Source organism: Triticum dicoccoides, chromosome 2B (assembly GCF_002162155.2).
Source record: "Triticum dicoccoides isolate Atlit2015 ecotype Zavitan chromosome 2B, WEW_v2.0, whole genome shotgun sequence".
NCBI lineage: Eukaryota > Viridiplantae > Streptophyta > Magnoliopsida > Poales > Poaceae > Triticum > Triticum dicoccoides.
Window position 1 is genome coordinate 779,155,767 of NC_041383.1, and position 25,722 is coordinate 779,181,488.

The window sequence follows — 25,722 nt, forward strand, 5'->3', positions numbered from 1 at the left end:
CCAGGTGGTGTCCATGGGATCCAGGTGGCTGTACACGTGCACATCCAAAATAAAGCGTCCCAGTCTATTTCAGGTTGAGAGATGTAAAAGATTTGTTTTTAGGTTTTAGGTTTGTGTTGCGTCGAGTCATGGTTATAAGTTGGTTAGGCTGCAGCTCGAGGACAAGTTGCATGTCTAGGTGGGGTGTTGTGTTAGAGTATGTAATGTGCCTAATGGGCCTGGTCTGGCGGTATAGCCCGTTAGTCTTAGGGTTAATTATCAATAAGCGTCGCTTGCTTAGGGGTCAAGTTAAGCCTTGCTTGGGAGTCAAGTAAATCTCTCTCTATAAAGACAGGAGATGGATCAATCTAATCAAGCAAGAATTAAGAAGGAAATCCCTTCCCTCTTGCCTGGCCATGGGCAAAAGGCCCTCGGCCGGCCCTCTCACGCCCTTCTTCTAGCAGCGCGATAAGTATTTGGTATCGGCTAGGTTCACTTCGATCAGGTCTTCACCGCTGCCCAACCCGTCTCTCCTGCTGTCCTTAGTCGTGCCCACCCTCGCCGTCCTCACCCCGGAGGAGGTATTCGGGGCGCTGCGGGACCTATTCCATGCAGTCCAGGAGATCCGCCTATTCATGGTCGGGTCATACGAGCCACACCTGGCTGCACTGCTGAAAGGATCGAGAAGAGGTATCTAGAGGGGGGTTAATAGACTCTCAACCAAGAAAATTAGCATTTTTGAAGTTCTTCAAGTTGAGGTGGAGTTTAAGCACAAGTTTGAACATTCACAATACATATCAAGCAAGCACGACAAGAGTATATGAGCAGCGGAAAGTAAAGCATGCAAATTACAAGAATGTAAAGGGATGGGATTGGAGAGTGCAAACGCAATTGGAGACACGAAGATTTTTTATCCGTGGTTTCGATAGGTGGTGCTATCGTACATTCACGTTGATGGAGACTTCAACCCACGAAGGGTAACGGCTGCACGAGTCCATGGAGGGCTCCACCCACGAAGGGCCCACGAAGAAGCAACCTTGTCTATTCCACCATGGCCATCGCCCATGAAGGACTTGCCTCACTAGGGTAGATCTTCACGAAGTAGGCGACCTCCTAGCCCGTACAAACTCCTTGGTTCAACTCCACAATCTTGACGGAGGCTCCCAAGTGACATCTAACCAATTATGAGACACCACTCTCCAAAAGGTAATAGATGGTGTGTTGATGATGAACTCCTTGTTCTTATGCTTCAAATGATAGTCTCCCCAACACTCAACTCTCTCTCATAGGATTGGATTTGGTGAAAGATGATTTGAGTGGAAAGCAACTTGGGGAAGGCTAGAGATCAAGATTTATGTGGTTAGAATGGAATATCTTGACCTCAACACATGAGTAGGTGGTTCTCTCTAAGAAAATGAATGCTGGAAGTGTAGGCATGTTCTGATGGCTTTCTCCATGAATGAAGAGAGGGTGGAGGGGTATATATAGCTTCCACACAGAATCTAACCGTTACACACAATTTACCAAACTCAGTGAGACCGAATCAGAAAAGTCGGTCAGACCGATTTAGTTCATAATGTGACCGTTAGGCATTTCGGTGGGACCAACATGATCAACTCGGTAGGACCGATGTGCTAGGGTTAGGGTAAAACCTCATCTCGGTTTGACCGATTACACAAACTTGGTGGGACTGATTTTGGTAATAAGCGAAACAGAGAGTTGGTCAAGCAAACTCGGTGGGACCGATTGCATATCTTGGTGAGACCGAAATTATTGCAATAGGCAACAGAGAGTTTGCAAGCCCATCTCGGTGCGACCGAGATCCCATCGGTGAGACCGAATTGATTAGGGTTTCAGGCACTGGCTATGTCAAGTGAACTCAGTGGCGCCGAGTAGATCAAATCGGTGGGGCCGAGTTTGACTTTTGGTATGGGACATATGTGGATATGAGAAAGTGGTTGAGGGCTTTCGAGCATATCACTAAGCACTTTGAGCAAGCAAGCCATTAAGCAACACCTCATCCACTTTTAATAGTATTGGCTTTCCTATGGACTCAATGTGATCTTGGTTCACTGAAATAGAAAATTTAGAGTCCTAGGCTTTGAGCTTGAGCCAATCCTTTGTCCTTAGCATCTTGAAGGGGTTCCACATCCTCTTGTCCATGCCACTCCACTATTGGACTTATCTGAAATATACTAGATAAAAGTATTAGTCCAACAAGAGATATGTTGAGATTAATTACCAAAATCACCCAGGGAGCACTCGTGATTTCAACCTCCCCCTTTTTGGTAATTGATGACAACATACATCAAAGCTCTAGATGAAGATATAGAGAAAGGCAGGTAAAGCTTTCCAAGGACATGTAACATGCATAGGCTCCCCCTACATGTATGCAATCATGTAAATATGGAACATAAGAGCATGTGAGTGCATAATCATGACAGAGCAAGCAATGAGTTACATGTATCTTGGCTATATGCATCAGAACAAATGGTGTGAATATAGGAAATGTACCTTCATGCTCCTGAGTCCTTCTTGCAAACAATATGTACACCAGCAAGAGATCCTCATGCACATGAGTGTGATGCATATACTTACCTTGTGGTCTTGAGCTAGCTTTGCAAGAGATGAACCTGAGTAAACAATGTTAGACAACATAGAAACATCTACTAAACAGAGCAAGAGCAATAAACCACAAGAGTACCAAGATTGGGATGACATGTAGAGAGTGAGTACTAGGTACTCTATTTGAGTGTAGTCATGTCCCCAAAGGTAAAGTTATGCAATTAATTTGAAGATTTCCTTCCCTTAGATGTCTTTCTCCCCCTGAATCTTATATGGGATACTAGGAGAAGATAAGGAATAGAAAATCAGAGCAAGGCAAACACACAAATAACATGAACATGTCTTTCCCCTCTAAAGACATGTGAAATCTCTCCTCTTTCAATACCAAGCATCTAGGGTCTCTCTTTGATGTGATTATTTATCTCTCTTTCCCCATTTTGATATGATTAAGCTTTGATGTGAGCTCTCTCTCCCCCTTTGACATCAATTTTGAAGAAGGGGTCTTCTGGAGTGTGAGTCAAAATAGGTTTAGTCCTTGAGTCACATAGCAAAGTAGCAGGGAAAAATAAGGTACTAGTAGAGGATAATAATCATCAAGTGGAGCTGGAACAAAATGTGCACGATGCAAATGACAAAGTGTCTCCTCAGCATTTGAAATCGGTAACACCGAGTTGTTGTCTTCGATGGCACCGAGGTGATTTGGTTTGACCGAAAGAGACAAACGGGTGTGTCAGAGTTCATTACAGAGATAAAGCACTTGTCACCTCAGCTCACTAAGCAAATAAGATCTCACAAGGATTTGCAAGGAATTAACTAAAGGATTTGCAATGAATAGGATGCAGGGAATGCAAAACAAAAATTAAAAAGAAAAGAGATCTAGATGAATTAAGAAGGGAAACAAATATGCAATGGAAAAATGCAAGAACAAGGAGAAACACTAGAGAACTTCATCTAGAATTGGTCGGCGACAAAGTCACCTATGTTAGAGTATATTGACTGAGGAGTCAAGTGAAGACACTTGATCATAGGTCATACTCATCGTTTAAGCTCAAAATGAGGTTGCCATTTTTTTTAAGCATTTTGATGTATTCACATCTTGTTGAGCTGCTTTGACCCATAACTTGTGGTAAAGCTTCTCTAAGATGGAGTAACATACCTTGGGTGGTGGTGCTGATATTGATCATGTAGTTGAACTTGTGTGGGATGCTCAAGATTGATGTAGTTCATTTGGAGCACCACTTGTAATTGGAGTTCATCTACCTACATGAGTTAGTTTTGCAAGGAGGAGCACTTGTGTATCCAAAGTGTCAATCATGAAATATGATACCAAAAGAAATTTGATATATATAAATTGTCAAAGGATATGTTTGAAGGGTTTCATGCTTCCTTGTCTTCAACCACCGTATTGTAGAGACTTGGTGATGTAGAGATTGCTCAAGATGCGAGTGAGTTGCAATCTCATAGATTTATATTCATCCAAGTACCTACAAGGGTTAGATAACATGCAAGGGTGAAAATATATCCAAGACATATGATTGTCATCATAAGAGAAATATCAACGATTAGTCAAAGGCTCATGCCTTGCATGTATCCAAATAGAGTTCCTACTCCAGGTTTGAAGCATCAAGGATGTTCAATTCACCTCTCAACCGGCAAAATACTTTATGATCAAGCGGTTTGGTGAATATATCCGCCAAATGCTTATCGGTACAAACATGCTTAAGGTCAATGTCTCCTTTAGCAACATGATATCAAATGAAATGATGATGCACCTCGATATGCTTAGTTCAAGAATGTTGCACGGGATTGTGAGCAATCTTAATAGCACTTTCATTGTCACAAATCAATGGAACATGTTTCACATATATCCCATAATCTTTAAGAGTTTGGGTCATCCAAAGTAATTGAGTACAACATGAACTGGCGGCAATGTATTCCGCTTCGGCGGTGGATAAGGATACTGAGTATTGTTTCTTGGAGGACCAAGACACAAGAGATCTGCCAAGAAATTGACAAGTACCCAAAGTGGACTTTCTATCGACCTTGTCTCCGGCATAGTTTGAATAGGAGTAGCCAACAAGATCAAAAGAACACCTCTTTGGATACCAAATGCCAAAAATTGGTGTATGTGTTAAGTATCTCACTATCCTTTTCACATCCTTAAGATGACATTCTTTAGGGGCCGCTTGATATCGTGCGCACATGCACACACTTGGCATGATATCAGGACGGGAGGCACATAGATATAACAATGAAGCAATCATAGAGCGGTAAACTTTTTTATCAATGGGTTCACCATCTTTAGTCAAATCAAGATGTCCACTAGTAGGCATGGGTGTATTCATACCTTTGCATTCTTGCATATTGAACTTCTTGAATAAGTCCTTGGTGTATTTTGTTTGGGAGACAAAGGTACCTTCCTTAGTTTGCTTGATTTGCAAACCAAGAAATAATTTGAGTTCACTCATCATGGACATCTCAAACTTCTCCGACATTAGCTTTCCAAACTTCTCACTAAAATGAGGGTTAGTTGAACCAAATATAATATCATCAAAATAAATTTGGCACACAAATAATTCTTCATTAACCCTTTTAGTGAAGAGAGTAGAATCAATTTTTCCGATCTCAAAGCCTTTTTCAATAAGGAACTTGGTTAAGCATTTATACCATGCTCTAGGAGCTTGTTTCAGACCATAAAGAGCTTTGTGAAGTTTGTACACATGATCGGGTTTCTTAGGATTAATAAAGCCGGGAGGTTGTTTAACATAAACTTCCTCCTCAATTTCACCATTTAAAAAGCACTTTTAATGTCCATTTGGTACAAGGTGATATTATGGTGATTAGCATAGGCAAGTAATATGCGAATGGACTCAAGTCTAGCAACGGGGGCACATGTCTCACCATAGTCCATACCTTCGACTTGAGTGTAGCCTTGGGCGACGAGACGTGCTTTGTTGCTAACTACTTGTCCTTCTTCATCTTACTTGTTGCGAAACACCCATTTGGTACCGATGATGTTGTGGTTGTTGTCGGGCTTCTCGACCAATGTCCACACTTGGTTTCTCTCAAAGTTGTGTAGCTCTTCATGCATGGCATTTATCCAATCCGGATCTTCCAATGCTTCTTCAACCTTCATGGGTTCAATGCTAGAGATGAATGAATAATGTTCACAGAAATTAGCCAAACGAGTTTTAGAGCGAGTGATTCTCCTGGTTTGGATATCATTGTAGATTTTCTCGACGGGATGGTCTCTGGCGACTCTTGCTCGAACTCGTGAGAGCTTTTGTTTTGGTCGGGGTGGAACATCTTCTTCATCATGTTGTTCTTCTTCTTGGCCTTCTTCATTGTTGACATTGTCGTTCTCTTGTCATGGTGGAGAAGGAGGTCGATGAGGTTCATCTTGGTGTACTTCCCTGTTTTCTTCATCTCGGTGTGTCCCACTTGTGGATGCTTCTCAACTCTTGGTTCACCTTGTCATGAGGTAGAAGCTTCCACTTGGAAGGATGAGGTAATCTCCTTCACCTCCGTTGGACGGATCTTGCCAATAGACAAGTCTTGGATTGCTTCCGAAGGGTCTTTGCCTCATACATCAATTGGCAATTTCTCTACTTGCGAGTCATTAGATTCATCAAACTTCACATCTACCGTCTCTTCAACCTTACGGGTGAAGTTGTTGTAGGCACGGTAAGTGTGAGAGTTTGAGCCATAACCAAGTAGGAAACCTTCATGAGATTTGGGAGCAAATTTAGAACGATGATGCTTATCAAGAATATAGCACTTTGAGCCGAATACTCAAAAGTATCCAACTTGGGGTTTGTTACCTGTGAGGAGTTCGTATGCCATCTGGCCGAGTAGCCTGTGAAGATACAAGCAATTTGTTGCATGACAAGCTGTCTCAACCACTTCCGCTAGAAAGTATTTTGGTGTCTTGTACTCATTAAGCATCGTTCTTGCCATCTCAATAAGAGTCTAGTTCTTCCTCTCAACAACTCCATTTTCTTGAGGCGTGTACATAGCCGAGAACTCGTGTGAAATCCCTTCTTCGTCAAGGAAGGAATCCACATTTGCGTTCTTGAACTCCGCTCCATTGTCGCTGCGAACCTTCTTGATCTTCACATCAATTTGATTTTGGGCCTTCCTAGTGAAGTTCTTGAAGATCTTTTGGACCTGCAATTTATCATCAAGAAAGAACACCCACGTAAATCTTGAAAAATCATCGACTATAACTAGACCAAATGAGTTTCCACCGAGACTTTTGTAGGCATTGGGACCAAAGAGATCCATATGAAGTAGCTCGAGCGGTCTTCTCGTGGTCATGATATTCTTCACGGGGTGGCTTCCTCCAACCTGTTTTCCTCCTTGTCAAGCACTACAAAGTCTATCCTTGTCAAATATAACATCTTTTATTCCAAGGATATGATCACCTTTAATAAGCTTATCAAGATTTCGCATGCCCACATGACCTAACCTTCTATGCCACAACCATCCTTTAGAGGATTTAGCAATTAAGCAAGTTCTAGCTTGAGCCTTTTTAGTGAAATCAACAATGTATAGATGACCTCTACGTATACCGGTAAAGACCATTTTATGATTATCTCTTCAAAACACTTGACAATCTACTTCAGTAAATAGGACATTGAAACCAAAATCAGCAAGTCTAGATACAAAAAGTAAATTTTAGCCAAGACATTCAATGAGCATGACAATCTGTAAGGAGCTATCATGTGAGATGGCCACCTTACCGAGGCCAACCACCTTACCCTTTGAGTTATCACCAAAAGTGACATACTTTCGAGGGCTGTCGTTTTCAGCAAGCTCACGAAACATATCCTTGTCTTCGGTCATATCATCGGTACATCCACTATCAAGGACCCATTCCTTTCCTCCTGCCATGTAGCTGCGAAGATTAGCCATAAGACCAAAGTGTCTCATTGCATCATCAAGATCATAGTCACTATCATCATCCTCATCATAGTATCCATGTTCAACATCATCATGTGATGGATCAATTCCTAGAGAGAGTGATTCATTAGATAAATGATCATGACAATAATCATCTTTATGAAATCTAATGGCTTCAGAGATAATATTGCTAATGATTCCAACATCTCCTTTGGCACTCATAAGGTCACAAAGCTCAAACAGACAATCATCAAACTTAGGATCACTAGTACTCATTTTATTCAAGGCAATTGACTTATGAAGAATCTCATCTAGATTTTGCAAGGAATAGTTTGGAAATCTTTCCTCAAGAAATCTCCAAATGGTGTAGGCACAATCAAGAGCAGGCAAGCTAGCAATGAAGTTTCTAGGTAATCCTCTAGTGATAAGATTGATAGTTCTAAGATTACGAATCATGTCAAGATCCTCATCGGGAGTGGGATGCAAAGGATCAACAAGGCGAGCACAAGGGTTAGTAATGTACTTTCTCAAATGATATTCATTGAAAATTTCAAGCATCTCATTTTTTCACTCGTGAAAGTACTCTCCATCAAGTATAGGCACTCTATGTCTAAGACACCCCAACGTAGACTCATCCATCTTCCTCCAAGGGTGATTAAACCAAAGCAATGGAGACCAACGCTCTAATACCAATTGAAAGGATCGAGAAGAGGTGTCTAGAGGGGGTGAATAGACTCTCAACCAAGAAAAGTAGCAATTTTTAAGTTCTTCAAGTTGAGGTGGAGTTTAAGCACAAGTTTAAACATTCACAATACATATAAAGCAAGCATGACAAGAGTATATGAACAGAAGAAACTAAAGCATGCAAATTGCAAGAATGTAATGGGATGGGATTGGAGAGTGCAAACGCAATTGGAGACACGAAGATTTTTTATCCGTGGTTCTGATAGGTAGTGCTATCGTACATCCACGTTGATGGAGACTTCAACCCACGAAGGGTAACGACTGTGCAAGTCCATGGAGGGATCCACCCATGAAGGGTCCACGAAGAAGCAACCTTGTCTATTCCACCATGGCCATCGCCCACGAAGGACTTGCCTCACTAGGATAGATCTTCACGAAGTAGGCAATCTTCTTGCCCGTACAAACTCCTTGGTTCAACTCCACAATCTTGACGGAGGCTCCCAAGTGACACCTAACCAATCAAGGAGACACCACTCTCCAAAAGGTAATAGATGGTGTGTTGATGATGAACTCCTTGCTCTTGTGCTTCAAATGATAGTATCCCCAACACTCAAGTCTCTCTCATAGGATTGGATTTGGTGGAAAGATGATTTGAGTGGAAAGCAACTTGGGAAGGCTAGAGATCAAGATTTATGTGGTTGGAATGGAATATCTTGACCTCAACACATGAGTAGGTGGTTCTCTCTCAGAAAATGAATGCTGGAAGAGTAGGCACATTCTGATGGCTTTCTCCATGAAATAGGAGAGGTTGGAGGGGTATATATAGCCTCCACACAAAATCTATCCGTTACACACAATTTACCAAACTCGGTGAGACCGAATCAGAAAACTTGGTCAGACCAATTTAGTTCATAATGTGACCGTTAGGCATTTCGCTGGGATTGACATGATCAACTCTGTAGGACTGATGTGCTAGGGTTAGGGTAAAACCTCATCTCGGTTTGACCAATTACACAAACTTGATGGGACCGATTTTGGTAATAAACGAAACAGAGAGTTGGTCAAGCAAACTCGCTGGGACCGATTGCATATATCGGTGAGACCAAAATTATTGCAATAGGCAACAGAGAGTTTGCAAGCCCATCCCGGTGAGACTAAGATCCCATTGGTGAGATCGAATTGATTAGGGTTAGTGAAAATGGCTATGTCAAGTGAACTCGGTGGCGCCGGATCGATCAAATCAGTGGGGCCGAGTCTGACTTTTGGTATGGGACATATGTGGATATGAGAAAGTGGTTGAGGGCTTTGGAGCAAATCACTACTTAAGCACTTTGAGAAAGGAAGCCATTAAGCAACACCTCATCCCCTTTTAATAGTATTGACTTTCCTATGGACTCAATGTGATCTTAGATCACTGAAATAGAAAATGTAGAGTCCTGAGCTTTGAGCTTGAGCCAATCCTTTGGCCTTAGCATCTTGAAGGGGTTCCACATCCTCTTGTCCATGCCACTCCACTGTTGGACTTATCTGAAACATACTAGATAAAAGTTTCAGTCCAACAAGAGATATGTTGACATTAATTACCAAAATCACGCAGGGAGCACTTGTGCTTTCACCCGCCCATAGCCGCCACTATGTCGCTGTGGCTGCCGTGGCTGCCGCCGCACAAGGCGGCCACCGCCGCGCTCGCCTGGCCGCTGCAGCAGCCGCACCGGGCTGCACCCCCCATTGCTGCCATCACGCCACCGTGGCTGCCGCCCCACCAGGCGGCCTCCGCCGCTCTCACCGGCCGCTACAGCAGCCGTTCCGGGCTGCACCGCCCATTGCCGCCACCGCGCCGCCATGGCTGCCGTGTCAGCCGCCGCACAAGGCGGTCTCTGCCGTGCTCGCCAGGATGATGTAGCTGCCATCCACCACCACCATCGCCCCGCCCTGTCTGCAGTGGCAGTCGCCGCTCCTGGCGGCCTTTGTCGGGCCCGGCATGACACCGCAGTAGCCGCAACAGCTGTAGCAACCACCGCCGGTCAGCTCTAGCCTCGCAACGCTACCGGCCACATGTCGGCAGCGGTGAGGTAGCAGGCTGCTGTGCGCGGCCTCCTAGCGCGTCGGCGTGTGAGGGAGATGCGTGGTCTATAGCTACCGCTCCTCCAAATTGCCCTTCGCTACGTAAAGGACCTCGATCTCGTCTGCTGCATCCGGGATCTTGGGCATGCGGTTTCCCCCACAGGCGGTAAGCATACTGTTTTCCACGTGGGTAGCGACCTCAAAGTCTGCGACATCAGTTGTTGGGGCGTGCACCCCTCCTCATCATTCTCCATCGCAATCCATCCACTCTTCCCTGTGCAGTGTAGACCAATAGCCATACACATACACTCCTTTTGTCCAGGTGGTGTCCATGGGATCCAGGTGACTGTACACGTGCACATCCAAAATAAAGCGTCCCAATCTATTTCAGGTTGAGAGATGTAAAATATATTTTTTTGGTGTTAGGTTTGTGTTGCGTCGAGTCATGGTTATAAGTTGGTTAGGCTGCAGCTCGAGGACAAGCTGCATGTCCAGGTGGGGTGTTGTATTAGAGTACGTAATGGGCCTAATGGGCCTGGTCTGGCGGTAATAGCCCATTAGTCTTAGGGTTAATTAGCGATAAGGGTTGCTTGCTTAGGGGTCATGTACAGGCTTGCTTGGGAGTCAAGTAAATCTCTCTATATAAAGAGAGGAGATGTATCAATCTAATCAAGCAAGAATTAAGAAGGAAATCCCTTCCCTCTTGCCTGGACGTGGGCAAAAGGCCCTCGGTCGGCCCCTCTCTCTCCCTCCTTCTAGCATCGCCATAACAATTTGGTATCAGCTAGCTTCGCTTCGATCATGTCTTCACCGCCGCCCAACCCGTCTCTCCCGCTGTCCTCAGTCATGCCCGCCCCTGCCGTCCTCACCCCGGAGGAGGTGTCCGGGGCACTGCGGGACCTATCCCGGGCGGTCCAGGAGATCCACCTGTTCGTGGTCGGGTCCTACGGGCCGCACGCGGCTGCACCGCCCACTGCCGCCACTGTGCCGCCGTGGCAGCCGCCGCACCAGGCGGCTTCCGCCGCGCTCGCTTGGCTGCTACAGCAGCCGCATTGGGCTGCGCCACCCACTACCGCTGACGCGTCGCCGTGGCTGCCGCCACACCAGACGGCCTCCGCCTCGCTCGTTGGGCCGCTGAAGAAGCCACCCACACACTGTCATCGCTGTCGTGCAGCCGTCGCACAAGGCGGCCTCCTTCGTGCTCACCGGGCCGCTGCAGTTGCCATCCACCACCACCATCGCCCCGCCCTGGCTCCAATGGCAGCTGCCGTTTTTGGCGACCTCCGCCACACCTGGCGCTTTCCCATAGCAGTCGCCACCGCTGCCAGGTGCGACACTGCAGCAGCCGCTACCACTGTGGCAGCCACCGCCGGTCAGCTACAGCCCCGCATCGCCCGCACCATCGGGAGTGCCAATCCATCCAGTCCAGTACCTGCCCTCGCCATCACCGCTTCCGTCTTGGATCGCTACCGGCCACGTGTCGGCGGTGGTGAGGCCATAGGATGTTGTGCGCGGCCCCCTAGCATGTTGGCGTGTGCGGGAGATGCCTGATCTGCAGCTGCCGCTCCTCCAAATTTCCCTTTGTTGCGCAAAGGACCTCGATCTCGTCTGCTGCGTCGGGGATCTTGGGCATGCGGTTTCCCCCATGGGTGGCGGGAAAACTGTTTTCCCCGTGGGCAGCGACCTCAGAGTCTGCGACATCAGCAGTTGGGGGGCGCACCCCTCCTCGTCATTCTCCATCACAAGCCATCCACTCTTCCCTGTGTAGTGCAGACCAACAGCCATACACATGCACTCCTTTTGTCCAGGTGGTGTCCATGGGATCCAGGTGGCTGTACACGTGCACATCCAAAATAAAGCGTCCCAGTCTATTTCAGGTTGAGAGTAATAACACAAGCCGAGATGTTAAAGGTTTGTTTTTATGTGTTAGGTTTGTGTTGCGTCGAGTCATGGTTATAAGTTGGTTAGGCTGCGGCTCGAGGACAAGCTGCATGTCTAGGTGGGGTGTTGTGTTAGACTACGTAATGGGCCTAATGGGCCTGGTCTGGCGATATAGCCCGTTAGTCTTAGGGTTAATTAGCGATAAGGGCCGCTTGCTTAGGGCTCAAGTAAAGCCTTGCTTGGGAGTCAAGTAAATCTCTCTATATAAAGAGAGGAGATGTATCAATCTAATCAAGCAACAATTAAGAAGGAAATCCCTTCCCTCTAGCCTGGCTGTGGGCAAAAGGCCCTCGGCCGGCCCTCTCGCGGCCTGCTTCTAGCAGCGCCATAACAATTTGGTATCAGCTAACTTCGGTTCGATCATGTCTTCACCGCCACCCGACCCGTCTCTCCCGCTGTCCTTAGACACGCCCGCCCCCTCCATCCTCACACCGGAGGAGGTGTTCGGGGCGCTGCGAGACCTATCCCAGGTGGTCTAGGAGATCTGCCTGTTCATGGTCGGGTCCTACGGGCCGCACTCGGCTGCGCCGCCCATTGCTGCCACCATGCTACCGTGGTTGTCGTGGCTGCCGCCGCACTAGGCGTCCTCCGCCGTGCTCGCCTGGCCATTGCAGTAGCCAGACTGGGTTGCGCCGCCCATTGCCACCACCGCACCGCCATGGCTGCCGCCACCACACCACCATGGCTGCCGTGGCAGCCGCCGCACAAGGCAGCCTCCGTCGTGCTCGTCGGGCCGCTGCAGCTGCCAACCACCACCACCATCGCCCCGCCCTGGCTGCAGTGATAGCCGCCGCTCCTGGCAACCCCCACCGCGCCCGGCGCTTCGCCACAGCAGTAGCTACTGCTGCCAGGCGCAACACTGCAGGAGCCTCTACCGCTGCGGCAGCCATCGCCGGTCAGCTCCAGCCCCGCATCGCCCGTACTGGCGAGAGTCCCGATCCACCAGGTCCGGTTCCCGCCCTCGCCGTCATCGCTTCCATCTTGGATCACTACCGGCCACGTGTCGGCAGCGGTGAGAATGCAGGCTACTGCATGCGGCCTCCTAGGGTGTCGGCGTGTGCGGGAAATGCTTGGTCTGCAGGTGTCGCTCCTCCAAATTGCCCTTCGCTGCTCAAAGGACCTTGATCTCGTCCACTGCGTCGGGGATCTTGGGCATGCAGTTTCGCCCACGGGCATCGGGCATACTGTTTTCCCCGTGGGCAGGGACCTCAAAGTCTGCGACATCAGCGGTTGGGGGCACACCCCTCCTCGTCATTCTCCATCGCAAGCCATCCACTCTTCCCTGTGTGGTGCAGACCAATAGTCGTACACATGCACTCCTTTTGTCCAGGTGGTGTCCATGGGATCCAGGTGGCTATACACATGCACATCCAAAATAAAGCGTCCCAGTCTATTTCAAATTGAGAGTAATAACACAAGGCAAGATGTAAAAGGTTTGTTTTTAGGTGTTAGATTTGTGTTGCGTTTGAGTCATGGTTATAAGTTGGTTAGGCTGGGGCTCGTGGACAAGCTGCATTTCCAGGTGGGGTGTTGTGTTAGAGTATGTAATGGGCCTAATAGGGTTAATTAGCGATAAGGGTTGCCTTCTTAGGGTCAAGTAAAGCCTTGCTTGGGAGTCAAGTAAATCTCTCTATATAAAGAGAGGAGATGTATCAATCTAATCAAGCAAGAATTAAGATGGAAATCTCTTCCCTCTTGCCTAGTCGTGGACAAAAGGCCCTCATCCGGTCCTCTCGCGCCATCCTTCTAGCAGCCCCATAACAATTTGGTATCGTCTAGCTTCGGTTCGATCATGTCTTCACCGCCCCCAACCCGTCTCTCCCGCTATCCTCAGTCGGGCCCGCCCCCGCCGTCCTCTGCCTGGAGGAGGTGTGTGAGGCGCTGCAGGACCTATCCCAGGCGGTCCAGGAGATCCTCCTGTTCATGGTCAGGTCCTATGGGCCGCACCTGGCTGTGCCACCCATTGCCGCCACCATGACGCTGATACGTATCCATCGTATCTATAATTTTTGGTTGTTCCATGCAAATATTCTACAACTTTCATATACTTTTGGCAACTTTTTATATTATTTTTGGGACTAACATATTGATCCAGTGCCCAGTGCCAGTTCCTGTTTGTTGCATGTTTTATGTTTCGTAGAAACCCCATATCAAACAGAGTCTAAACGGGATAAAAACGGACGAAGATCATTTTTGGAATATTTATGATTTTTGGGAAGAAAGACCAACGTGAGACGGTGCCCGAGGGTGTCACGAGGCAGGGGGCGCGCCCTAGGGGGGCAGGCGCGCCCCTGACCCTCGTGGGCACCCCGTAAGGCGGTTGACGCTCTTCTTTTGCCGCAAGAATGCTAATTTTCGGAGAAAAACTGAGCGAAAGTTTCAGTCCAATCGGAGTTACGGATCTTCGGGAATATAAAAAACGGTGAAACGCCAGAATCAGGAACGCAGAAACAGAGAGAGACAGAGAGACAGATCCAATATTGGAGGGGCTCTCATCCCTCCCACGCCATGGGGACCATGGACCAGAGGGGAAACCCTTCTCCCTTCTAGGGAGAAGGTCAAGGAAGAAGAAGAAGAAGGGGGGCTCTCTCTCCCCCTCGCTTCCGGTGGCGCCGGAACACCGCCGGGGGCCATCATCATCACCGCGGTCTACACCAACACCTCCATCATCTTCACCAACATTTGCACCACCTTCCCCCATCTATATTTAGCAGTCCACTCTCCCACAACCCGCTGTACCCTCTACTTGAACATGGTGCTTTATGCTTCATATTATTATCCAATGATGTGTTGCCATCCTATGATGTCTGAGTAGATTTTCGTTGTCCTATCGGTGATTGATGAATTGCTATGATTAGTTTAATTTGCTTGTGGTTATGTTGCTGTCCTATTGTGCCCTCCGTGTGCGCAAGCGTGTGGGATTCCCGCTGTAGGGTGTTGCAATATGTTCATGATTCGCTTATAGTGGGTTGCTTGAGTGACAGAAGCATAAACCCGAGTAAGGGTGTTGTGGCATATGGGCTAAAGGGGACTTGATACTTTAATGCTATGGTTGGGTTTTACCTTAATGATCTTTAGTACTTGTGGATGCTTGCTAGAGTTCCAATCATAAGTGTATATGATCCAAGAAGAGAAAGTATGTTAGCTTATGCCTCTCCCACATAAAACTTGCTATCGGTCTAGTAAAGTAGTCAATTGCTTAGGGACAATTTTCACAACTCCAACCACCACTTTTCCACACTCGCTATATTTACTTTATTGCTTCTTTATCTAAACAGCCCCTAATTTATATTTACGCGCTCATTATTATCTTGCAAACCTATCCAACAACACCTACAAAGTCCTTCTAGTTTTATACTTGTTCTAGGTAAAGCGAACGCTAAGCATGTGTAGAGTTGTATCGGTGGTCGATAAAACTTGAGGGAATATTTGTTCTACCTTTAGCTCCTCATTGGGTTCGACACTTTTACTTATCGAAAGAGGCTACAATTGATCCCCTATACTTGTGGCTTATTAGCCGTCGTGGCTGCCTTGGCAGCCGCCGCACCAGGCGGCCTCCACCACGCTCACCTGGCCGCTGAAGCAGCCGCACCGGGTTGCGCCACCCATTGCCGCCACCGCACCACCGTGGCTGCCGCCACACCAGGCGGCCTCCGCCGGGCCGCTGCAGCAGCCGCCACCGCATTGTCGTGGCTGTCGTGGCTGCCGCCGCACAAGGCGGCCTCCACCGTGCTCGTCGGGTCGCTGCAGCTGCCATCCACCACCACCACCACCCCGCCCTGGCTCCAATGGCAGCCGCCGCACCTGGCGACCTTTGCCGCACCCGGTGCTTCGCCGCAGCAGTCGCTACTGCTGCCCGACGCGACATCGCCGCAGCCGCTACCGCTGCAGCATCCACCGCCGGTCAGCTCCAGCCCCGCATCGACCGCACCGGCAGGAGTCCCGATCCACCAGGTCCAGTTCCTGCCCTTGCTGTCATCACTTCTGTCTTGGATCGCTACCGGCCACGTGTCGGCGGCGCTGAGGCTGCAGGCTGCTGCGCGCAGCCTCCTAGCGCGTCGGCGTGTGCGCGAGATGTCTGGTCTGCAGTTGCCGCTCCTCCAAATTGCCCTTCACTGCGCAAAGGACCTAGATCTCGTCCGCTGCGTCGGGGATCTTGGGCATGCTGTTTTCCCCCACTAGTGGCGGGCATACTGTTTTCCCCATGGGAGCGACCTCAAAGTCTGCGACATCAGCGGTTGGGGGGTGCACCCCTCCTAGTCATTCTCCATCGTCAGCCATCCACTCTTCCCTGTGCGGTGCAGACCAACAGCCACACACATGCACTCCTTTTGTCCTGGTGGTGTCCATGGGATCCAGGTGGCTGTACACGTGCACATCCAAAATAAAGCATCCGAGTCTATTTCAGGTTGAGAGTAATAACACAAGCCGAGATGTAAAAGGTTTGTTTTTAGGTGTTAGGTTTGTGTTGCGTCGAGTCATAGTTATAAGTTGGTTAGGCTGCAGCTCGAGGACAAGCTGCATGTCCACGTTGGGTGTTGTGTTAGAGTACGTAATGGTCCTAATGGGCCTAGTCTCGTGGTATAGCCTGTTAGTCTTAGGGTTAATTGGCGATAAGGGTCGCTTGCTTAGAGGTCAAGTAAAGCCTTGCTTGGGAGTCAAGTAAATCTCTCTATATAAAGGGAGGTGATGTATCTATCTAATCAAGCAAGAATTAAGAAGGAAATCCCTTCCCTCTTGCCTGGTCGTGGGGAAAAGGCCCTCGGCCGACCCTCTCACGCCCTCCTTCTAGCAGCGCCATAACAATTTGGTATCAGCTAGCTTCGGTTCGATCATGTCCTCACCGCCGCAAAACCCATCTCTCCCGCTGTCCTCAGTCGCGCCCGCCCCCATTGTCCTCAACCCATGGGAGGTGTCTGGAACTCTAGGGTGCTGCAGGAACTATCCCAGGAGGTCTAGGAGATCTGCCTGTTCTTGGTCGGGTCCTACGGGTCGCACCCGGCTGCGCCGCCCATTGCCGCCACCATGGCTGCCATGACTGCCGCCGCACCAGGCGGCCTCTACCGCGCTCGCCTGGCCGCTGCAGAAGCCGCACCGGGCTGCGCCGCCCATTGCCGCCACCGCGCCACCATGGCTGCCACCATACCAGGCGATCTCTGCCGCGTTCGCCGGGCCGCTACAGCAGCCGCACCAAGCTGCACCTCCCATTGTCGCCGCCGTGGCTGCCATTGCACAAGGCGGCCTTCGTCGTGCTCGCCGGGCCGCAGCAGCTGCCATCCCCCACCACCACCGCCCACCACCGCTGCAGTGGCAGCCGCCACTCCTGGCGGCCTCCGCCACGCCCAGTGAGGGAGTCCTGGATAAGGAGGTATCCGGACTGCCGGACTGTACATATCGTCCGGACTATAGAAGCGTCAAGATACAAGACTCAAGACTTCGGCTCGTGTCCAGGTGAGACTCACCTTTGCATGGAAGACAAGCTTGGCGATCCGGATATTATGTTTCCTTCCTTGTAACCGACTCCATGTAAACCCTAGCTCTCCGGTGTCTATATAAACCGTTTGCGCCTTTTGGCTCACGTATATGATAGTGTCGCTAGCATCCATATGACAAAGAACCCGGGCTGACATGGCTAGTCGTAAACCCAAAGTGGCACTAACTTACAGGGACAGGCATACATGACCCAACAACGAACGTGTCGGTCATCAGCGAGTGAATCCGGGCTGTAGCAACTGGGCTAGCAGGACTCTGGTAAACTGGGCTGTAGCAGGCTAACAGGACTCCGGTAGACACCGCGTGACATTTCCCCAAAGGGACAGACATAGGAACGAAGAAGGACACATGCCGGCCAGCCTAAGTGTTCTGGAGCAGTAGCAAGCTACCAGGGCTTAGTGGAAGCACTAGGAGACATTTCCCGGTAAGAGAGGCTACCAAGGATAAACAACTAGATAGTCAGATCCCAACATACCAAGCATTTCAATAGCATACACACAATATGCTCGATATGTGCAAATACAACATGGCATCACAACATGACTCTACAACTCAAGTATTTTATTCAATAGGCTCAGAGGAGCGAGATATTACAAACATGGGTCTCACGACCCAGCATTCAGAGCATACAAGTCAAAGCACATGCGGAAGCTTAACATGTCTGAGTACAGACAACTACAAATGAAAAAGGCTGAGAAGCCTGACTAACTACCAGATCCTGCCGAGGGCACAAGATCGTAGCTGAGGTAACAAGCTAAACGTCGAAGTCCAAGCGGAACTACTAATGAGACTGAAGTCTCTCTGCACAAAATATAAAATAGGCAAACGTGAGTACAAATGTACCCAGCAAGACTTACATCAGAACTATCTACATATGCATCATTATCAGCAAAGGGATGGTGGGGTTTAACTGCAGCAAGCCAGCTTTGACCCGGTGGCTATCCTGAACTACGACTGCAAGTAACTCTTTGAGGTGGCGCACACGAGTCCACATATTCACCATATCAATACACCACTATGGATCCGCTCCCGTCTCCCTACGAGAACGCCATCCATAGCACTCACGCTTATCTTGTGAGTTTTAGAGTATCCACTTTCACTTGTCTATGAACTGTATAGGCAACCTAGAAGTCCTTTTCCGCGGACACGGCTATTCGAATAGATCATATTAACCCTGCAGGGGTGTACTTCTTCACACATGCTCTCACCACTTATTGCCGTTTACACGACATGTACTCGGCAACCTTCAAGCGGAAGCCCAGCGAGGGTGTCGGCCACGACCTGACTAGCCACACAAGTCTCTCGTCCAGGTTTATCGCCTATTCGGGTTCCATCCGCAAGGAGATCTGGCCGGGGTGTCGCTCACGGCCCCAAACAATGTGTGCAGGGTTCCCAAGTCCACCATCCGGGTGCCACTTGGTACACCGGGCCATTGTGCCTAGTTTGTCCCAAGCCCACTTTGTATCGGGTGCCACTTGATAGACTACTAACACTACCTACAAACACCAGAAACTAGTTGCAACTCCTGGACAGAGATCGGGTTGGTTAATAAGTCGAGAGGGGAACTTAAGCATTCCAATGGGTGGTAGTAACTGTTCATGCATCACAAACACAGAACTCAGTTCCTGAGGACGGCTGCAATGAGACAACCCACCATGTACTCCTACATGGCCTCTCACCCCTACCTTTACCAAATCGTGTTCACACACTTAGCTCTCAACAGTAGGACATGTTCACACACCTCCGATTAATCCCCGATGAATCAGACCTGACTCAACTCTAAGCAGTAGCAGGCATGACAAACAAGCATGAATGAGTAGGCACATCAGGGCTCAAACAACTCCTACTCATGCTAGTGGGTTTCATCTATTTACTGTGGCAATGACAGGTCATGCAGAGGATAAGGGGTTCAACTACCGCAACAAGTAATAGTTGAATCATTGTTGTCCTAATGCAGTAAAAGAGAGCAGGAGCAAGAGAGTGGGATTGTATCGGAATGAACAAGGGGTTTTTGCTTGCCTGGCACTTCTGAAGATAGTATAGTTCTTCATTGGTGTCATTGATCACATCGTCGGAACACGTCTACTCAGAGGGGACAAACACCGACAAACAAAGAAGAAACACAATCAATGCAATGCAACAATGTGATGCATGATCATGACATGGCAATATGTTGTGATTTGTACTAATGCATCTAGCAACAATTTAAATGAGGTCCATATGAACCAAGGGTTCATATGCAAACTCCATAAGGGGTATTTAAAATGCCATTATCATGTTTTCACTTATACAGGGGGTATAAGTTGGTTAAACATGCATGAAAGTAGCATAAATGGATAGATTGGATTTTTCTGATAATTTTTCATATACAAAACTTTTCATTTGGAGTTACGGTTGAATTACTATGAATTTTTGAAGTTTAAACTATTTCTGAAATTTCCTGGATTTATTTTAAATCCAGAAAATTGTTAATTGCGTCAGTGTTGCGTCAGGGTGACGTCAGCAGAGTCAACAGGGCTGCCCCGGGTCAGACCTGACCAGGGGGTCCCACTGGTCAGTGTCACGGTGCTGGTTAGGGTCGCTGACGTGTGGGCCCAGTCAACGGCCACGTCAGCAGGGTCAACACAGGCATGTGGGTCCCGCTGGGTTTTAAGCTAACCTAAACAGAAACAAAACTGGGATTAATTAGGGCGTGGGGCCCACGCGTCGGTGGCCCAGGGGGTTGGTTAGCGGTGTGATTAGGCCCTAATCATGGCCACGTCGGCAGTCGCCGGAGTTCCGCCGGCGGCGACCAAAAACGTGGCGGATGTTCACCGGGGTTGCGCTACGGGCGGCGGTTGGACGCGCGAAGGCCATCAGAAGGTAGCCGTACACGGCCGCACCTAGCTGGCTGCACGAGAGGCCGCGGGGTGGCCGGAGACGACGGCGGTGAGCACATCCGCGGCGGCCGGAGCTCGGACCTCAACGGGCATGGCACTAGGGAGCTCGTGGGAAGGAGCTGCTGGTGGTGTTAGGCTCCTAGGAGCAAGATGAACTCGGGGCAACGCTCAGGCGCAAGCTTCAGTGGTTGCAGCGGCGGCGGTGACATGGCCGGCGGTGATGAGCCCACGGGCTCGGCGGTGAAGCTAGCTAGGGCGTGCGAACGGCAACGAGAGGAAAGGGAGAAGAAGAGGTAGCTCATGGGGAATACGCAGGGAAGGTCAGTGGGCGCGGGGACGCACGGACGACAATGAATTTGACGACGGTGATCCACGGGTCCGAGGAGGAAGAAGATGACGTCGCCGGCGATGTGGAGCTCCCCCGGTTCCTTGGCTCGGTGATGACGACGAGTACGGCGAGGCAGTTCTCCTGGATGATTCCGCAAGGCCAGGGAGGCGTTGTGGCGACGAGCTTCACGGAGGTGTGGCCATGGCCGCTTTGGCCGTGAGCGAGAGAGAGCGAGGGATCGGGAGGAAGAGTGAGCGAGGGGGTCAGCAGGATCCAGAAGGCCACGCGGAGTGCGTCTGCGTCGTCCGGGGTCCAGAGGGAAGCGGCAAGCAGGAGGTGGCCGGGGCGCGTGCGTGCGCGCGTCGGCCACATGCGCGTCCTCCTGGCAGAGGAGGAAGACGACAGGAAGGGAGGCGGTGGTGGGCTGGTCCGACCAGCTACAGTGCTGGGCCAGTTGGTGGGCTGCGCAGGTGAGGCCAGGTAAGTTCTCTCTCTCTCTCTCTGGTTCTCTATTTTAATTTCTGTTTTCTATTATTCTGTAATATTTAGGGCTTTTCTAAAAATACCTAGAGCCTTCCAAAAATCACTAAACTACACATGCCCACTGTATAGAATATATCCAACATGGAACATTTCATTTAGAAGTATTTGGACATTTAAAATATTTTATAGAATTTAAATGTCCAAATTCAAATACTTACGATTTAATTCAGTGACCTTAGGATGACCTAGAAAATTGTGCACCATTTTTGTCCGAGGTTTAAGACCAAGGCAAAGATGATGAACATTTTAGAAGGGCATTTTAGGTTCATTGAAAATGATTTTATGTTGAACCTATTTGATTTGATCTGGTGCTAGGGTTTGATCAGTCCCCATTTCAAGTTCATTTGAAAAGTTAAACATGATGCACACATGAAGGGCTAGCCTACTGCATACCAGGACCAGGGATGTGACAACTCGCCCCCACTAAACAAGAATCTAGTCCCGAGATTCAAGCATAGGGTAGAATAAAGGGGAAATGCAACTAACGCAATCTTCACGACCCAGGTTGCACTTCAAATGAACGTTGATTCAATCACCATCTTATCTCGTCGTCTTGCTCTGAGAACTCCAGCCAACATGACAAGAGAGGATAGGGAAAAATATCTAAAAGGATCGATCTTATTGAAGGTCGAACAACTTAGGATCAACTCAGGGAATGAGAATAGCAACATCTCTCAAGCCGAGACACGGAACAAACAACTGGAGGGATGGAGTAACACAGATGACGAAGGTTCACTAGGAAGGCAACAATTCCACACTTAAGAAGGTGGTGAACGGTTGTCAATGTAGCGAGTAGTTGAGTTGCCATGATACCATAACGGGGCACCTTAGGGGAGGTGACTCGTAGAGATATCCCCTTTAAGTGGCAAAAAGAATTACCTTTGATATACAGATCATTGAGACTCTCTAAACCAGCCTAGGGCAATTCTCGAGCGATTGTTTGGAGGGGGTTCGGTAGAATGGCATACTCGGACTAGAATAGACGATGTGGTTTACCTTGTTGAAAACAACACAAGGGATGATTTTAGTAACTGGGGAGAAGCTCAACAGTAGAGAGTGAGTCCATTGTTTGAAAAGGTTATAGCATAACCGAGGAAACTGAGAGCACTATGCAATTAACGCCGACGATAAAACCTAGCACTTGCCCGTGCTCTCAAGAACTTGAGCATCTCCATATTCATCAAGGTTTTACCAATATCCGTGTCAAGGATCCTGGCAACACAACATACTACCATGATGAGTAATGATGGATGATGCAGATGCAAAGGAAGATAACACCTTCTCAGATTTCACCTTAGCGAGGCCAAGGAAACAAAATCTGGATGATCGACCGAGAAACATTTAGCACTCCGCTTCTAATGTTCTCCTTGATGTGCTAGCGCAACCCATTTATAGATATGGTTTGGTATATAGGACATCAAGTTAAAGGTCGGACTTCGGGAGCTCAAAAATCCATAAGGAACAACTACTGGAGTAAATCCTACAAAATCCTTATGGGGATGTGGCCAACTTCCTCAATCAAGATACTACAATATAGGTCTTCCGGCTGGGTGTGTTGGCCACGACATCCACCTTACCAGTTTACAAAGAGACCAACATTATAGTTCTTGGGAAACGTTCCAACCATCATATCTGCCTGAGATTCAGATCTGGTTGGTGTCAGAATATTCCAGACTCATCAAGTCTAGGAAGAAAAATGAAAATTTGCAACACAAATCGACGATATGACGTTGCAAGATTCTCGGGTAATGGAATACGGTAGTAAGCTCCAAAACATGAGCGGGTTCTGCTACAAACATGTGAACACGTTGTTCCAGACAACATGATCACATTGCAGTCTTAAAATAAAACACTACCGGGTTCAGGTGGGGAACCATCATTGAGGATATCAGAATCTTGTGCATGACCTAGGATAGCACAACAACTCCTTTTCCTTGAAAAAATCAGTCAGTGGCTTGGTGTGCTATGGAATTCATATAGAATGAAGATGACTAGTCTAATAGACCACAGAATACTTCGCACGTGCATAACTGACTTGGGATGGTTCCAGAGGAGGTAAAAACATGCTTCCTCGAATTCACGGCGGCAACTTGCATCAAATGCACATGAATTAGAGGAAGTCACTTCTTTCATCCGAACATATGCTTCACGAACGGTCATGAAGATAATGCTTATAAAAGTTTCCATTACCAGCTGGATGTTCAACACAGATCATGGAGAAGATAATAATGTTGCTAATGGGCTCAACAACAATTCATCCAGGTTTCCATAGTGATGGAATTCCACAGCTATGTGAACAAGGCGATGGTATTGGTCAGACCCAAAAGATATAATGGTGTATGCTCGAGGAAACAACCACAAGTAAGACAACATTACGAACATCGTTGGTTCTGATTCAACTTGACGATAGCCCATACTCAAGTCAAAGTTTTGACAAGGCAATAGATCCAACAACTAATCATGAGGACCAATCGATGGAGATATCATCTCTCTTCAACACACACACACTCACAAAGATATCCCTTAACATGAACTAAGTCAACCAAGCTTTTATCTTCCAACTCGCCAAGTTGTTGTTTGGCTTAACCAACTAGCTCAGGGTATCCAACATAGATTCTTGGAGAAAGGATGGTTCATAGAGAAACCAACTTGATCACGAGCTTAACATAATGGTCAGGGGACAACCTGGTGATACTTCCGAGAGGATATTCAGAAAATCACGAACAACCGATACGCTATTAAGCTCAGAAATAATCCTGCTTTTCAGGGCAAGACGATATGATCAAATAAGCAAGGAATTGAATAAGCCTAACTCATTGATCGAAGAGTGCACCAGAAATAAGGACTAGGTAGCACAATCTATCTTAGAATGATGATTCAATAACCAACACGCTAAGAAGGAGAATATCGTCCATTTAACAACCAAGCAATGGAGTTGCTAGGAGTGTAGATTTCACACATCACGATTCACTTGTCGGCGTTCCGGTTGTAACAACACGGAAACTGAGAAATGAATAATGAGGGTGAGAAGTATCACTGTATCAAGAGTTCATAGGATGGTGTGCAATTCCCATGATAATCTTAATAGAAAAATGGTAATTCTCCAAGGTAGAACAGAACAAAAGCTGGATTAGTATTTGATCTGCGGAACACAACTGCTTTGACCCAATCCTGGATGGAAAAGGGTACTGGAGTTTGTTTCTCCTAGTCACTCTGGAATGGAATGGCTTGACGGACCACAAGAGTAATAGGCATCAATTGATAGACGAGGATCAGAATACAACTAAAGGGGGGACAACTCAAAGGAACATATGATTTTCTGAGTTGTGGATGCATGGACTAGCTTGTCGAACGAGTTCAACATATTTCTTCCGGATAACCCATGCAAAAAGGTTGAACTGGCAGAGTCACAATATAGAATGGAGAACTCATCGAGAGCACACTTGTTGTGATATTTTGGTTCAAAGAACTTCCACCATAAGCAGTTCGTGGTAGTTGGAAGAATGATATACCACAAACCTCGAGGACTATCACAAAGGTTACTAATATCCTAAAGGAACTAGCAACACTGTCAACATGAGGTAAGTAGGGTGAATCTCGGGTTCAAAACCTAGAAGTGGAATACCTACTACTAAGTGGCATCACGGGATGCTTTCGAGAATAAAGGCCAGAATCATCACACTGGGACACAATCATGGCTAGATTACTAGATGATCCCCTAAGACACCTAGGGTCATAATAATAACTCCAACATATATGTCGAGGTAATAGAATACCTCAACTCAGCAATTAGTGTGATTAACCTGGCCCAAAGGAACATCAAAACCAGAGGGAAAAGATTTTCAAGCGCATCAGATTGTTTAGAAACCTGGGATGACTCGGACAGCATAACGGTTGTAAATGCTCAAAAAGATTGGAGACATGCTACAAGATGGTGGCATAGCCACTCAGAAGCACAATATCAAGGTTTCGAGATCAACAGTCAACATACGGAGGTAGTAGGAACAGAACTGAGGCTTAAATCTATCAATCCTATAAGTCTACGGATTAGTAACACGTGGTCCTGATAGAAAGAAGAGAAAGCCTAGTTCCTTAACCCCGTAGGAAAGATAAGGTGACTCAGATCAGAAGGCATAAGGTATAAGGAGTAAAAAGAGCCTTACGTTCCATCCCACAATCAATTCCCCTACATATAACTAAAGAATTTCTAGACTCAACTTCGACCAGTTTGGCTTGGTAATCCTACAGGCAGTCAAGCTCAGATACCAAAGCTGTCAGGACCCCAATTCTATGCCACACCGATCTAGCATGTAACACCTCATATCACTTTGCGGCCTCACGCAC